Here is a 13,549-nt window from a genome sequence, read left to right on the forward strand (position 1 = left end):
TCACAAAAAAAAAACTTTTGTTATTGCACATCATATATAATGAAGCAAAAATATTGGTGACCGTTGGAGGCAATCAGAGTGCTAGTGAGTATGCAGGGAAAAGGCTGCTATTTCTCACCAATTCTCAGAAAGTCTTTCCAAGTGAAGCACCAGTCCTAGCATCACTTTCAGAGCCTGCTGGGACATGTTCCTTGGAGAAACACTGTATGGACACAGAGGAGAGGAGGAACTGAGCTGGCAACCACTGCAAAAATTCACCTTTTGCTCTTCTTTTTCTGATGAGTGTTGGGAAGCCACAGCACAACTTTTGATTTCAGGCTTTCAAAGACTGCAAACAGTTCAGTCTTGCTTGTTCATCTGCTGTTCACAGAGCTATTTGGCAAATGAGCAGCTATTTACCTGTGACTGCACTGGCAGGAGCAGCACAAAATGCAGGCAGAGAGGTGAAAGCCAACCTGAGAGCTTCATACCTGCCAGAGAAGCGGGAGGACAGCTCACTATCACACACATTTACAAGCAGGGATCCTGGGGTTTGTAGCAAGGTGCCACTTCAGTGTAGCCGAGCCAACACTGTCCTTCTGCAGGATAACCAACACAGCCCTAAAAGGTTGCATGGGCTAGATCCCAGGGCATTTTGTGCTCCCAACTTGCCTGTTTGCTTCTCTTTTCCCCACTAAAAGCTTTGACCTCAGCAAAGGCTGAGCAGTGTGGGGAAAGATCCCATCATTGTTTTCCACCACACTGCAGAAAGTCTTGGGGCTCGCCAGTGGTGGTAGGATGCAGAAATAGCCAGGGTGGCTTCTCTCCAGCCCAGTCCCACAGAGAACCCAGGATGCAGACCAGGACAAGGTCCTGAAGCACAGCTCCAAGAGCACAGCCCAGATCCACACCATCTTCTGCAGCATCCAGTAGGTTCTCTGAGACATTCACCCATGGCTCAGAGGTTTCAGATTACTCTGAGCAGCTCTCAATGCCCAAATGAAACCATGTGCCCAACACTGAATATGAACTCCTGCTAATTTCATGGGTCCCACAATACGGCACAAGCACATGCTGGCAGCCAAGAGTACCAAGATAACTATCGTGCACCAGGCTCCTACCTTGGAAACACCCCATTTTCCCAAGCTGTGCCGTTTCCTATCACATAAACACAGTTAAGTAATCACCGTATTTTCTCAGCAGGTCTCATCTGACAATAGAGGAGAGACACACAGGTCACCCAGTTTCCCTAATCCTTGCCAAGTCTGAGGAGGTACTACTTGTTCTTAGGATGTCACCAGAAAAATGTACCCTACGAAAATAACATCTTTCAGGCATTCCCAGCTGTGGGGAAAGAGGAAAAGAGAGCAAAAAGGTCCAAGTGGTGTCTTTCCATGAGGCAAGCTGGCAGGACAGAAAGGAACTGGTGTGAACAGGTGATGATGGGGTCATTCCCATGTCTCTGTAGGATTTTACCACACAGGGTAGGGGCTGCAGGACTGTATGGGCTGTTTTATTGCTAATAGCTGGTCATCCCACCCTCTGAGTTTCAGTCGCTGCATTTCATGGACACTGGCAACAGATTTAATGCCAAAAACTGTCAGCAGGCCATCTGTCATGAAAAGCAGGCAGGGCTGAGGGCAGAAAACATCTCGGCATATGCAACCTACAAGCTGGGCTGGCAATAATTTCATTTTTCCCTTTCTAATTGCAGTTTTAGAGGGTTAAACATACCACACTTCTGAAGGGCTCTGCCACAAGGATATCAATAATTGAAGGCTAATGGTATAAAATGCTGTTAATCCCCATTTAAACCATGGTTGCCCTCTCCCACTTGACGCAATTTTCCTCTCTGGGCACCAGTAGTGAGGTCATAATGCCAAGACGGTGACAGTCTAGTCATTGCCATGGTGACAGACAGTGTTGTCAATGAAATACCAGTGTAGCCTCACTGGAATTGGACTATGAAGGGAGGAAAGCCTTTTCTTGCTCTCTGAAGTCTAACTTTCTTCAGTGGTATGTAAAGACTCTATCCAAAAGCAGGGCTCTGTCACCCTGGTGGCAATACACCAGAGCTGGAGACATGTGTGTGAAGTTGGCAGACAAGGCTGTGGAGGGGTACACTGTCACACAAACCGTCAAAGGCAGACACTTTTCCCAGAGAAAACCAGAACTAATAGGAAAGAAACATTGAGATTATATTCACATTTCTCTTTAGAGCTGATCATGTCTTTATCTAGTCTTTCCCCAACTCCAGTTTCACCATGACCCTGACAGCCTCAGGCAGCTGGAGACCATCTATTCTTGGTTAACCTGAAGAGCCTATTTGCTGAACTTGGATTGTGCTTGTCTTAACACTGTGCCTAAACTTAAGTCTTGATTTGTTGCTTAGCTGCACACAGGCAGATTTGACCACTTACAAGCTTAGTTTAGCTATTCATTATGTGTTAAAAAATTAGTCTTCTTCAGTCCACCTCATACCTCTTAGCTCTACTTAATACTCACAAGCTTTGCTATTGGAAACAATAGTCAGCAATAATTTCTGATCGTTACCTATGAACCCTATGCTAGTCTGTGCAAGAAGTGTTTCCATACCTTGATCATCCTATTTGCCTGTCCCCAGACCTTTCTTCATCCTTCCCTCTCCTGACAGAGTTGGGGCAGGCCAGAGCTGCATGCATGTACGCACCTTTTATTACAGCGTAATACTGTTCATTGCCTTGTTCTCTGCTTGTCTAGTAATTCCTATCACTTTATTCACTTCCTTTGACTGTCACTGAGAACACAGTTGATATTTTCATCTTGCTATCTATTATAAACACAAGATCTCATTGGCAAGTGATAATAGTGCAAAAGCCGTTACCTCCTGTGTAAAGTTAAGATTGTTTTCTCACAGATGAAAGTAGTGCAGGAAAACAAAGGGACTTGCTCAAAATCAGAGGGCTGTTGTCCTCCTCCTTATCTTGAAGTTCTTAACTCTGTCATTTTTGGGGGGTGCAGTGGGTTTCTATACTCTCTTCATCTGGTTTGGCTCATTTCTGTCTGAAACTCCTTGCTGCACAGGCTTTTCTGGCTCTTTACTTTGGGGAAGTTAAGACAAAGGGCTTTCAAAGATGGAGTCACATAGAGTGTTACCTCAGTGCTGTGTTTTAAGGCATTTCTTCAGCTTTTATGCTTGCCCTCCCCCTTTTTCCACACCAGCATTGATTACAGTGGGTAATTGTTTTCTAATTGGCCTGCAGCTGCTTATCTAACTTAGATAATTAAAGTGAAGAAGAAGAAATAAGAAAACGGAACTTTATTCTTAAGTAGCTGTCTATTGACTGCCTCAATCGATAGGGAGGTCACTTTGGGCAGATACGCAAGCAGGACACGTCCTTGACTGAAATGCACACTTTGACAAACCCAGGGAGACACAACCCAACATCTCACTCCTGCTTCTGCCACATCCCCCATTTATTTCTTCTCACACCACACTTTTAACAAATTTGGTCATACAGTATCTGCACAAGACAACACAACATGCCAACAAACTCTTTCAGTCCAGCAACACCACACTGGAGGACACCACCCAACCATCAGCCTGTGTTCAAGAGGCAATAGTAGCAACAGCAATAAAAGTCAGAGGGTGATATATCTGTGCTGGCAGGAGCACACACGAACTCAGTATCTTCAAGATCTCTACTCTGCTGTCAAGTTGGATTGAAACCAGACAACGAAACTATTGACTGCTCAACCACAGGTCTAGAAAATCATTAGGAAGGGTGGAGCCTGACCACAGCATGACTGCACAGCTTAGCTCCCTTGCCAATGAAGGCATCCTAGAGCCTCCTCATCACAAAGATGTTGGACTTACCTACAAACCCACCTAGCTGTATTTAATAGTAAAGCACATCAAGGCACTCTGCTGTTTTGCAAAAGGTGACAGCAGACAGAATTCGGACAAGATTCGGGAAAGTACTTCATGCCCAGAGAAATAAAGAAATTTTCCAAGAAACTTAAGAGCTTCTATTTCATATTGGGGGTTTGAGTTAAAATCCAGGTCACTGCTAGCTCAGTAAGAAGAGGTCACATATAGGCTTTGAAAGGCAACTCAAAGCAGCTAAACTGAGACAGCAGAAGGTGTTAGACCTGACCCAGTCAATCAGAAGTCCTGTCTGAGCAAAGAGCACATACCCGCACACCCCAGACAACAGCAGCAACAGGGTAAGTGTGACACAACTCCCACCATAATGCATCTCCCACGAATTCCAAAAACCTCATAAAACAGTGCAGGTAACTCATTATCACAGCTGACAAGAGAAGCTAACAAGAGCCCTTGCAGGTTAATCTGTTGGCACAATTTTGGGTTTGTACTTGTGCAAGATGTACAATTAAGGGCCTGTCCTCCAAAGGGCAAAAGTCCTGACTAGCTTTTAACATCTGCCTAGCACAGCTTACAAAAGCTGGGATGTTAGGTTTGAAAGCTGGCTCAGCGTTTTGCAGAGGCCAGTGGAAACATTCAAGTTTCAAGCCAACTTGGGAGATGAGGGATAGAAACCACCTACTATGTAAACCATAGCATAGGTGCATTTGTCCTGTTGTAGATGTTCAGGATGTCACTGCATCCATGAAAACTGATGTACATTCCCCTGATAAATAATGGAGAAGAAACATGCACTTCTGAGGACTAGCTGACTTTCTTTTAAGATCAAAAGGAGACCAGGAAAATCTCACCCCATATGCACCCATTTTGATCTCTGCCTGTGAATGGATCTCAGCTGGCCAGCTTAGGTCAACAGCAAGGACCTGTGAAGGTGCACAAGATGAAAGCCCTCACCAGGCAAGGCAGGAGATTCTTCTGAAGCTCAAGCATGGGTTAAGCTGCCTATGCTGACTTCATCTGTCTAATTTCTGTGTACATCACCCAGAGACTTCAGGATAGCAACATTGAGATGACACACAAATGCCAATAGAGAGGTGACTTTCATCACGCCATTTCAGCTGGTAAACTAAGGAGGTACTGTTCAACCAGACGTCCAGAAACCCCAAATTATATTCTCTAAACGCACAGCGTGATAAAAAAAATCAGAACCAGTTTCAGCAAAGTCTAAGGTTTTATTTGTTCTTTCCCCCCTTCCTGCAAATCAGATTGGAAATACTCGGAGCAGGAACCTTCTTTGTGTCTGCGCATGTAAAACTTCCAAGTACATGCTAATTCAGTTTAATTATGGATTTACTTCACTGGCTGCATCGCTAATGCCAGCGATGGCCAATATTTGCAGCCAAGGGAACGAGGGAAAAGGAAAGCAAGATTTTTCCATGTTCTTGCCCCACTCAAACCCTGTCCCTCTATCCCCATTCATTCAGAACTTCCTGTGCAGGAACACAGCAATGATAACCTGCTCTTTATTTGTACAATTTATTAGATAATCTGCTTCTAATCGAGAACTAATTAAAGGAAGTGAATGCTTGGTTGGAAACGGGGATTAAAATGCGGATAATTATCATAAACGCTACATTTGCTGTTCCAGCCTGCTCTGTTCTCCCCCCGGCTCCCTCTCCCCCCAGTTCCTCTCCCAGGCTGCTCCTGATAATGCTCAGACTGTCTCAGAGGGGTTTTGCTTTCACAATCGGTTATTTTCTTTTTGTCTCTCTGCCTAATGTTTCATTTGTGTGAGAACATTAGTGAGAACTATTTTCTTTTTCTTGTAAATTCATTTAGACGACAGTGACAGAAGGTGGGGAGGTGGCAGCTGGAGGAAAAAAAAAAAGAAACAGGAACATTAAACCAGAGCGTGTAAATTATTCCATCATCTCCAGACAATCCAGATCTGTCACCGCTCTGTGTGTGAGGGGATTTTTTTTCAGCTTGATTTTTGTTTTGTCCAACAGTTCCTCACAGGCACAAGACATTGATGTATGTGGGAGCCTGATGGGAGAGTCTCTGCGCAGGTTTGACTGCTGCAGCTCGTTCTGCCTGCTCACCTGCCAGAGCTGCTGCCTCCACTAGCAAGGACTATGGCCACAGAGGTCTCTTCAGACACAGTATCTAGGTCACAGCTGCAAAGGGAAAATTTAGTTTAGCTAGTCCTGTATGACTAAAGCACATTTTTAAGCCTGTATTCATTCAGGCAGAAGCTACTGCTTAGTTGCAGGGTCTGGTCAGGACCATTTCTTGATCAGGCAAAGGTTTTGAAAAGCAGGAGGTGGCTCATGTCAAGTCACACCACTTTCAAATGAGTTTTTCGACCAAGAAGCACTTGCACTACATTGACACAAGATTCCATTCTCACCGCAACATCCTGCAAGCCCAAGGCTGATGATCCAGCGGATGGGAAGAACGGATGCTGCAGGATGCAAAGCAGCTCTTCTCTCCCCAGATCAGATGTTAACCATGAGAACACATATAATCACTCTTTTAAAAGTGCCCTAGCATGAAAAGAGGTGAGAAATGGGAAAAGAATAGCAATGCAGATAGCAGGCCCCTTGACAGCTTGGTGCTAGAACAAGCTAGGGACACCAACACCAAAACCAAGAGGCAGCAAAACAGTGGTGGGTTATCACAAAATGTGTTGGGACAATTTCACATTGTCTGGATTTTTTGGGGAATAGGCAGTAAATGAAGTGATTAAAGCACAAAGTGAAAGGCGTGGTTTGGGTTTTTCTTCCTCTAAGGAGGAGAAAAGCTCTTCTTGTCTGATCTGTACCCCTCATGTCATAATGCCATCTGATGGCGTATCACAGAACACCCTCAGTCAGTCCCCCAACTTATAATGTGAGGGATTCCCAAGAGACAAGACAACACCCAGCTGAGAAGACACTTTGAAACTCTATCATTCAGTTTGCTTAAGTGATTTTGCTTTTAGTAACCCTTCCAATAACCTTATGAGGAAGTGATGCTCTGAGAGGCTGGGTGCGCACCAAAATGGATACAGCAAGGTTTTGATGTCAGCATCTGCTGTTTCACCACCACTACCACCAGTGATCATCCCCATTAAGTGAGGACAGCAAAGCAGTCCCTTGACAAAGAGCACAGGTTTTCATGCCAAACCACCCCATGACTTTGAGAAAGTACTTCTGCCTTGAAGCCAGACTCAGATTTGGCACAAGTCAAACCAGACCAAGCTCAGATTTCCCCCTACAGATCAGAGACCTTCTGATTTACATTTGTTCAGGAGAGAAGCACTGTGTACAAATGCGCAAGGCGTTAGCGTATTGTTATTTCTGAAGAATGTGAACTATTATATTTCAAAGGGATATGTAATGCCTAAGCATCTGGGCTCATATATCTTTCTCATCATCTTGCTCTCTAAGAATCTAGACAAGAATAACACTCAAGCAAAACAAAAACCAACCTGGCTGGTGATATATATGAAAGATGACATCTCCAGAAACCCCAAACTTCAAAGGGGCAGCTTTCAGCTCATGACTATCCACCTCCTCCAACCCTCGAGGCTAGTGTCATAATTTAAAGCCACAGGAATCATCTGATCTCTCCAAATGGCAGCTCAGTGGTCTAGCATACTTCTGGATGTCAAAAAAGTATGCACCGCCACCAGCAACATTCTGCAGGGGTTAGTCTTTGAAAAGACAGATTGAGGTGAAACAATCAAAAGATTCAGCAGCAGGGAGAGAAGGGGTGAAAAGGATGTTTGAAAGGACAAATACATGCTAAGGGACTTTGTGGTCTTGCTTATGCAATGCTAGAGCACATGGTTGATGGCACTCTGGAATGTCAGAGGCTCCCAGGTGTGATGGTCATGTCAGTGTGATGCATTAACCTCCAAGGACTCCTCCTAGTTTCATATAACAGCCTGCAGCTCGTGCAAGAGGTGCATAGAGCCTGTTCACAGGATTAGGGAGAGCACAAGACCAGTCACAAGAGCACAGGTTGCCCATGTGTCATTCCAGCAGCATGGTGAAGCCACCCTCCTCCTCCTCACCCTCCAGATTATGCTTACAAGTACCAGCCCTCCACCAGGACACTTGGGGAGTGGGTGAAGAGGAGGGGACAGGAGAGGCTGCCAAGATAAGTAATTGGGTGCCTGCCGGTGAGAACTCTTAATTGGAGGCTTTTCAGCAACTAAATGTTTATATGGAGTTAATGTATTTACTTTGATGTGCATACACTGTAATAAACAAGCATCCTTCCTATGCTTCAGCAATTAAAGAAGTGTTTTGCAAACAGACCTACCACCTCCCACAGACCAACTCACACACTGACTGCAAGAAGCCAGCCTGCAAACCTGCCCCTCTCTCCTTCCCCATGGCCCAGAGGTGACCTACAGAACATTCCCGAGAGATGGGGTGGCCACAGATTTCCCAGGGTAATGCCATGAGTGACCATGGTGCTGGAACAGGGGACCTTAGCCCAGGTGAGCTCAGGGGGTATGAAACTTTACCCAGTCCAGCCTGGAAACCAGTATATTGAGCACGGTTCCCATGCTGCAAACTGGGAGAAATATCTCCTTATAAGCAGGCCACCAAACTGTGCACTGGTGGCAGTTTCTGAACAGATTGGAAGTGCTGCATTGCTGCAGTTTAATAGAGTGAGTATTTATTCCTGTGTGGGAGAAAAACTCCATTATCTGGTTTATTAATTGTTAGTTAAGTAACAGGAAGGTGCCCAGAGCAGGATATGAGCCCTCATCACTTGTTATTAGCTTAGAAACCAGCAGAAATAAAATAACTGGAGATAAATTATCACAAGTGCGGCCCCACGTACTGCAAACTGACAGATCTGCTCAGACAGAGGGGAATTCACAGAGCGCTCTCAGAGGGAAGAAAGAATCAGCAGCAATAGTCCAATTCTTTTTTTTTTTAATTAAAATATTTTACCATCTTTGATTTTGAGCACCACTTTTCATGGTTGGAATCACATGGATATTCATGGCTGGGAGGGTACCCCTCCTCCTGCAGGAAAACTCAAGTTATTACTCTATCACTGGGAAAGCAGGACAGGCTTTGCATCAGTAGCACCATGCCCCAAAAGAGGAAAGAAACCTAAAAAGTTGGGGCTTTTGGTTTGGGTTTTTTGGTGGTTTTGTTTTGCCTTTTTTAGAAAGCAACATGCAGCTGTGAACAGCCTGGCCTGCTCACCACAGGGCTGGGATAGCCTCAGAAATACAGACAACCCCATTATCAGCAGAGGAGCCTGGAGCAGGGATGGGTGCATCTGTAAAATGAGTTTAACAAGAACCTCAAGCAGCAGTCAAGAAACCAGCAGTGAAAAGATACAGGAGTCTGTCTTGAATCTCTGAGAGGAAAAAGCACCCAAGTTTCTCAAGCATTGTAATAGCTACCAGATCTAAACAAGAGAAGTCCAACCACACACTCAGCATCAACATTCATTTCCCCAAAATCAGTCTTCTAGTAGTGGCCATATGTTCTTATTTTGCTGGTTCCCACGCCTAGGCATGGTTTTGAGCAGATTGCCTGTTCAGGCAGAGCATTCCTGTCTATGCATAGCTCAAATACAGGGTGGAATAGGAGGCTCACAACAATGTAGAGGGGAAGATCTTGGATCCAGAGGTGAGAGCAGAGTGCCTGAGGAACCCAGATCAGCAGAAGTCACTGTGCACTTATCAGTCAGAATCATCATTCCAGAGGAAAGCAGACCATGATGTACAGCACGATAGGTTACCCAACCAGAGAGCATGCCATCACACTGAAGAAATTTAACTAAACTAATGCATTTAGGGCTATAAATCAGAAAAGGCAGAATTATTTAAAAAAAAATAAAAGTCACTTTTGTCCTTGCAACCATTTGCCTAGAAAATTGATTTGCAGTACATCTAGCATTTTTACTTGCAGTTGCGTAATGAAAGATAGATATAAGGGGAAAGTACAGACCAGGAGAATGAGCCCATATCAGCAACACACTAATATTAGCTAAAAGCCAGCTTCAGCCAAAGCTTTAGTTTAACCTTGGACATCATAGCAGAAACTGAGCAAGGGTCATTGCTTGATCTAGGAGAACACAGAAGCATCCAAAACTGTTCTGTACCCATGCAACCATCATCTGCTCCCAAGGAGACAAAACACATATTTCTGGATCTTCCAGGCAGAGGATCCAACCCCAGATTACTCCTACCCTGATAGCTTACGGCAGTTTAAATACATATATATATACACACCCACAGGTTTTACTGACACGCCTCATTTGGTGATCAAACACCAGAGTCTGTAAAACAGTAAGTGATCTCTGAAGAATTAATTGTTCTTACTTTAGTCTCTGCAGTACATCCAGAGTTTGCCCTCCCTGCTGTCCACATTGCAGACATGGCAGGAGAGCTACTGCACCTTGAAGTCATCACCATAACCCAGAAAAAGCCCTACTCACACCACAGAGCACATTTTAAAGAAGTCTTACAAGAGGTGTGCTGCTTTCAGAGTCTTAGCTCTTCAGGTAAGCATCCCTCACTCCACATTTCATTTAATCTCTTCTAGAAATACAGCAACAAACACTGTTTCATCTGCATCAAGAAATCTGCACCCTGCATCCAAACTTGTTCCCTAAAGCATTTGTTTGTGAGAGAAAAGACAGCAGGCTCCTAGCCCTAGAGAATGCCAAAAACAGTGTATCTAGCTCAATCTCTTTACTTGCATGTGTATCTCAAGTTAAAACAGAAGAATTTCTTAACACAGTAGCAGCCCTCTGAGAAATGAACTAGCTCAAATCTGTCCCACATACACAGTCTCCAAATATTTCTTACCTGCTATCCCAGGTTTCCAAGTTTTCTCTAACTTCAACTTCCAGAACAAAGTAGAAAACCTCATGAGTGCCTCACTCCTGTTCTTGTAGCTACAAAACTGTTCACAGGTGGGCTAACTAGGGCAGGCCAATTAGGCTTCCCTAGCAAGATCCTTTTATTTAAGTGGATCCAGGTGTACCTTTCAATTTCTTAAGGTGCTTTCTTTGCTGCATCTTCCCAGAGAGGGTACTCTACTGTTAAACTGCTTATCAACTGAAGAATGCTTTGCAAATGCTGTATTTTTCTGCAAGTATCCTGTAACTTTGAGAATATGCAACTGATTTGAGAGAGCCACTGTCTAGAAAGGAGTTGTCTGTTCATTGCTACTATCTAATACCACAGAAGAAGATGAGCTTTTGGTGAGGTGAAAGGAGATAGATGTGCCAGAGAGAAACTTTTCTCCATACCTCTATGTGTTGATAATCTGTGTTATTATGTCATCATAGCACTCTTTCTCATGGTCAAATTGTAAGGTTTATATGCAAAAATATAGCACCTGTTATTAATAAAAGTATTTTTACCTAGTTGTGGGCTGCTAATGGACACTTTGTGTCCTGATCTCATCCGAAATGGAAACAAAGCTCTCTGGATGCACAGCCACACTTTGCCTGTGGAAGATGATCCTACCTTTCTGGCTCTTTTTTTCTCAGCCTGGCTTGCTCAGCCTCTGAACTTAGACTATGTGTGCTTAATAAAAAGTTCATCATTCACAGGCATTTAATGCTGTTCCTCTGTAATGCCATCCTTTGCGGGTCTTCTCTCCAGAGTCCTGGAGGGGTAAATAGCTGCACTACAATGAGCTTATGCTAAAACTTTTGCAAGGCTGAGGCTTAAGTGGCTGATAGGTAAAGCTAGAGTGTACTGGCTATAGGAAGGACACAAGTGTGGAGGTCAAGAGGCACATGGCAGGCAGAAAGACTCATGTCAAAGCAGCTGGTCCTAGCTCTTCCTCTTGCTGGTGCTGACACTGCTCCAGAGACAATTTTGTCTTGGAAAAAGCTCTCACGTACGTTGATTCTGCAAGAGGCAGAGACCAATCAATCAAGATTTGTCAAATACACTGGAGAACTCATTTTTATGAGATAAATGCCTTCAGCGGAAGAGTTGGTAGACACCTACCACATGTTCAGCCTCCTTAATGGCAAAGCATGCAACGTTAATCACTGTCACTTGAAGGGGCCAGGTTCCAGCTGAACCATCTCCCAAGTTTCTTCCTCTTTCAGCCATCCTCTTCTCTTTCCTGTCCCTGTCCACTCACAGGAAGATAAGTTGCATTCACAGATCTGTGAATCTGCAAATCAGGCTGATGCTCTTGGCAGCTGCCATACCAAACCATCATTTATTTGACACTGAGCCACCCTCTGTGCTTCAGCTACTTACACTGAATGGACTCATTTCATGCAAGATAATTAGCAGCATGGGTAGAGATGCCTACTGCCTGCTAGCAGATGAAACTCACCCGCTGCTGTCCCACTGCAGTAAGGCCTTGCCCTTAAAAGCATACAGAAAAAGATAAAGTGACTAGCTTGACAAACACCCTCTTCTCAGAGCAATTATCAGCAGCAGGTGAAGATGGTTTGGTTGGCCAGGCTGATTGTTGATCACTTAGGAGCCTGAGCTTGCCAAAATTGCAGCTTGGGAGCAAAAGCAGACCATGGGAGTCCCACAGCAGCACTAGACAAAAGAGCTTGCAAGGACCTATGTTGTCTGAGTAAGTTACAGAAGGAGAAAAATCAATGTGCTTGTAGCACATTATCTCTGCTCCCCATAACAATTTTTATTGTATTGCATCATTTGATGCCGTGAAACTTTGTTGTGTCTTGCACTCACACATCCTGAAGATGAGTGAGGGGATTCCATAGCAGGGTGAGGGAACAGTCCTGTCCTGAGGTGTATCTTTCCAAGTGTCAACCCATTTTTAGGCCAAGACCTTTTATTGTAATGCAGATATCGCAGGATGATACCTGCTGTATTGGGTTGGCATGGCCAGGTTTTAGTAGCAGGAAGGCTTCTGTGGGAAGATGCCAGAAGCTCCCCTGATGTCCAACAGAGCCAATGCCAGCAGCTCCACGATGGACCTGGCACTGGACGAGGCAGAGGCCAACAGTGATGGTGGTAGCTCCTCTGGGACAATGTGTTTAGGGAAAGGGGTGGGGAACAAAAACTTCAGCCAGAGACAGGAGTGAGAATATGTGAGAGAAACAGCTCTGCAGGCACCAGGGTCAGTGCAGGAGGAGGGCAGGAGGTGCTCCAGGTGCCAGAGCAGAGGTTCCTCTGCAGCCCATGGTGCAGACCATGGCAAGACACCACCGCAGCACATGGAGGTCTGTGGTAGAGCAGATAGCCACCTGCAGCCCATGGAGGATCCCACACTAGAGCAGGGGGATGCCCAAAGGAGGGAAACCCAAGATGGAGCAGGGTCTTTGCAGGACCTGTGTCTCCATGGAGAGAGTAGCCCACGGTGGAGCAGGTTTGCTGGCAGGACTTGTGACCCCATGGAAGGGACCCACACTGCAGCAGTTTGTGAAGAAGTGCAGCTCATGGGAAGCACTTACGTTGGAGAAATTTGTGGACTGTGTCCCGTGGGAGGGACCCCAGGCTGAAGAAGGGGAAGTGTATGCTGACAGCAGCTCCATTCCCCTCACCCAGGTCTCTAGGAGGAATAAGGCAGAGAATTCAGAAGCAAAGTGAAGCCTGGAAAGAAGGGAGGGTTTGCTGGGAGTGCTTCTAAGATTTGGTTTTATTTCTTGTTATCCTACTCTGATTTGATTGGTAATAAATTAAACTAATTTCCTCAGATCAAGTCTGTTTTGCCCATGATGCTAATTGGTGAA

At 44.9% G+C, this 13,549-nt stretch overlaps 1 long non-coding RNA gene across 1 annotated transcript; it reads right to left on the bottom strand.

Moving 5' to 3' along the window:
- Window positions 1-5,517: 5,517 nt before the first annotated feature.
- Window positions 5,518-13,065, bottom strand: LOC115947250 (uncharacterized). Its single transcript, XR_004081191.2, has 3 exons — window positions 11,835-13,065; window positions 10,677-11,732; window positions 5,518-6,021 (listed from the first exon to the last, which is right to left on the bottom strand). It is a non-coding gene; the product is annotated as an uncharacterized lncRNA (long non-coding RNA).
- Between the last annotated feature and the right edge of the window lie 484 nt (window positions 13,066-13,549).

This window comes from Melopsittacus undulatus, chromosome 4 (genome assembly GCF_012275295.1).
Source record: "Melopsittacus undulatus isolate bMelUnd1 chromosome 4, bMelUnd1.mat.Z, whole genome shotgun sequence".
Taxonomy (NCBI): Eukaryota; Metazoa; Chordata; class Aves; order Psittaciformes; family Psittaculidae; genus Melopsittacus; species Melopsittacus undulatus.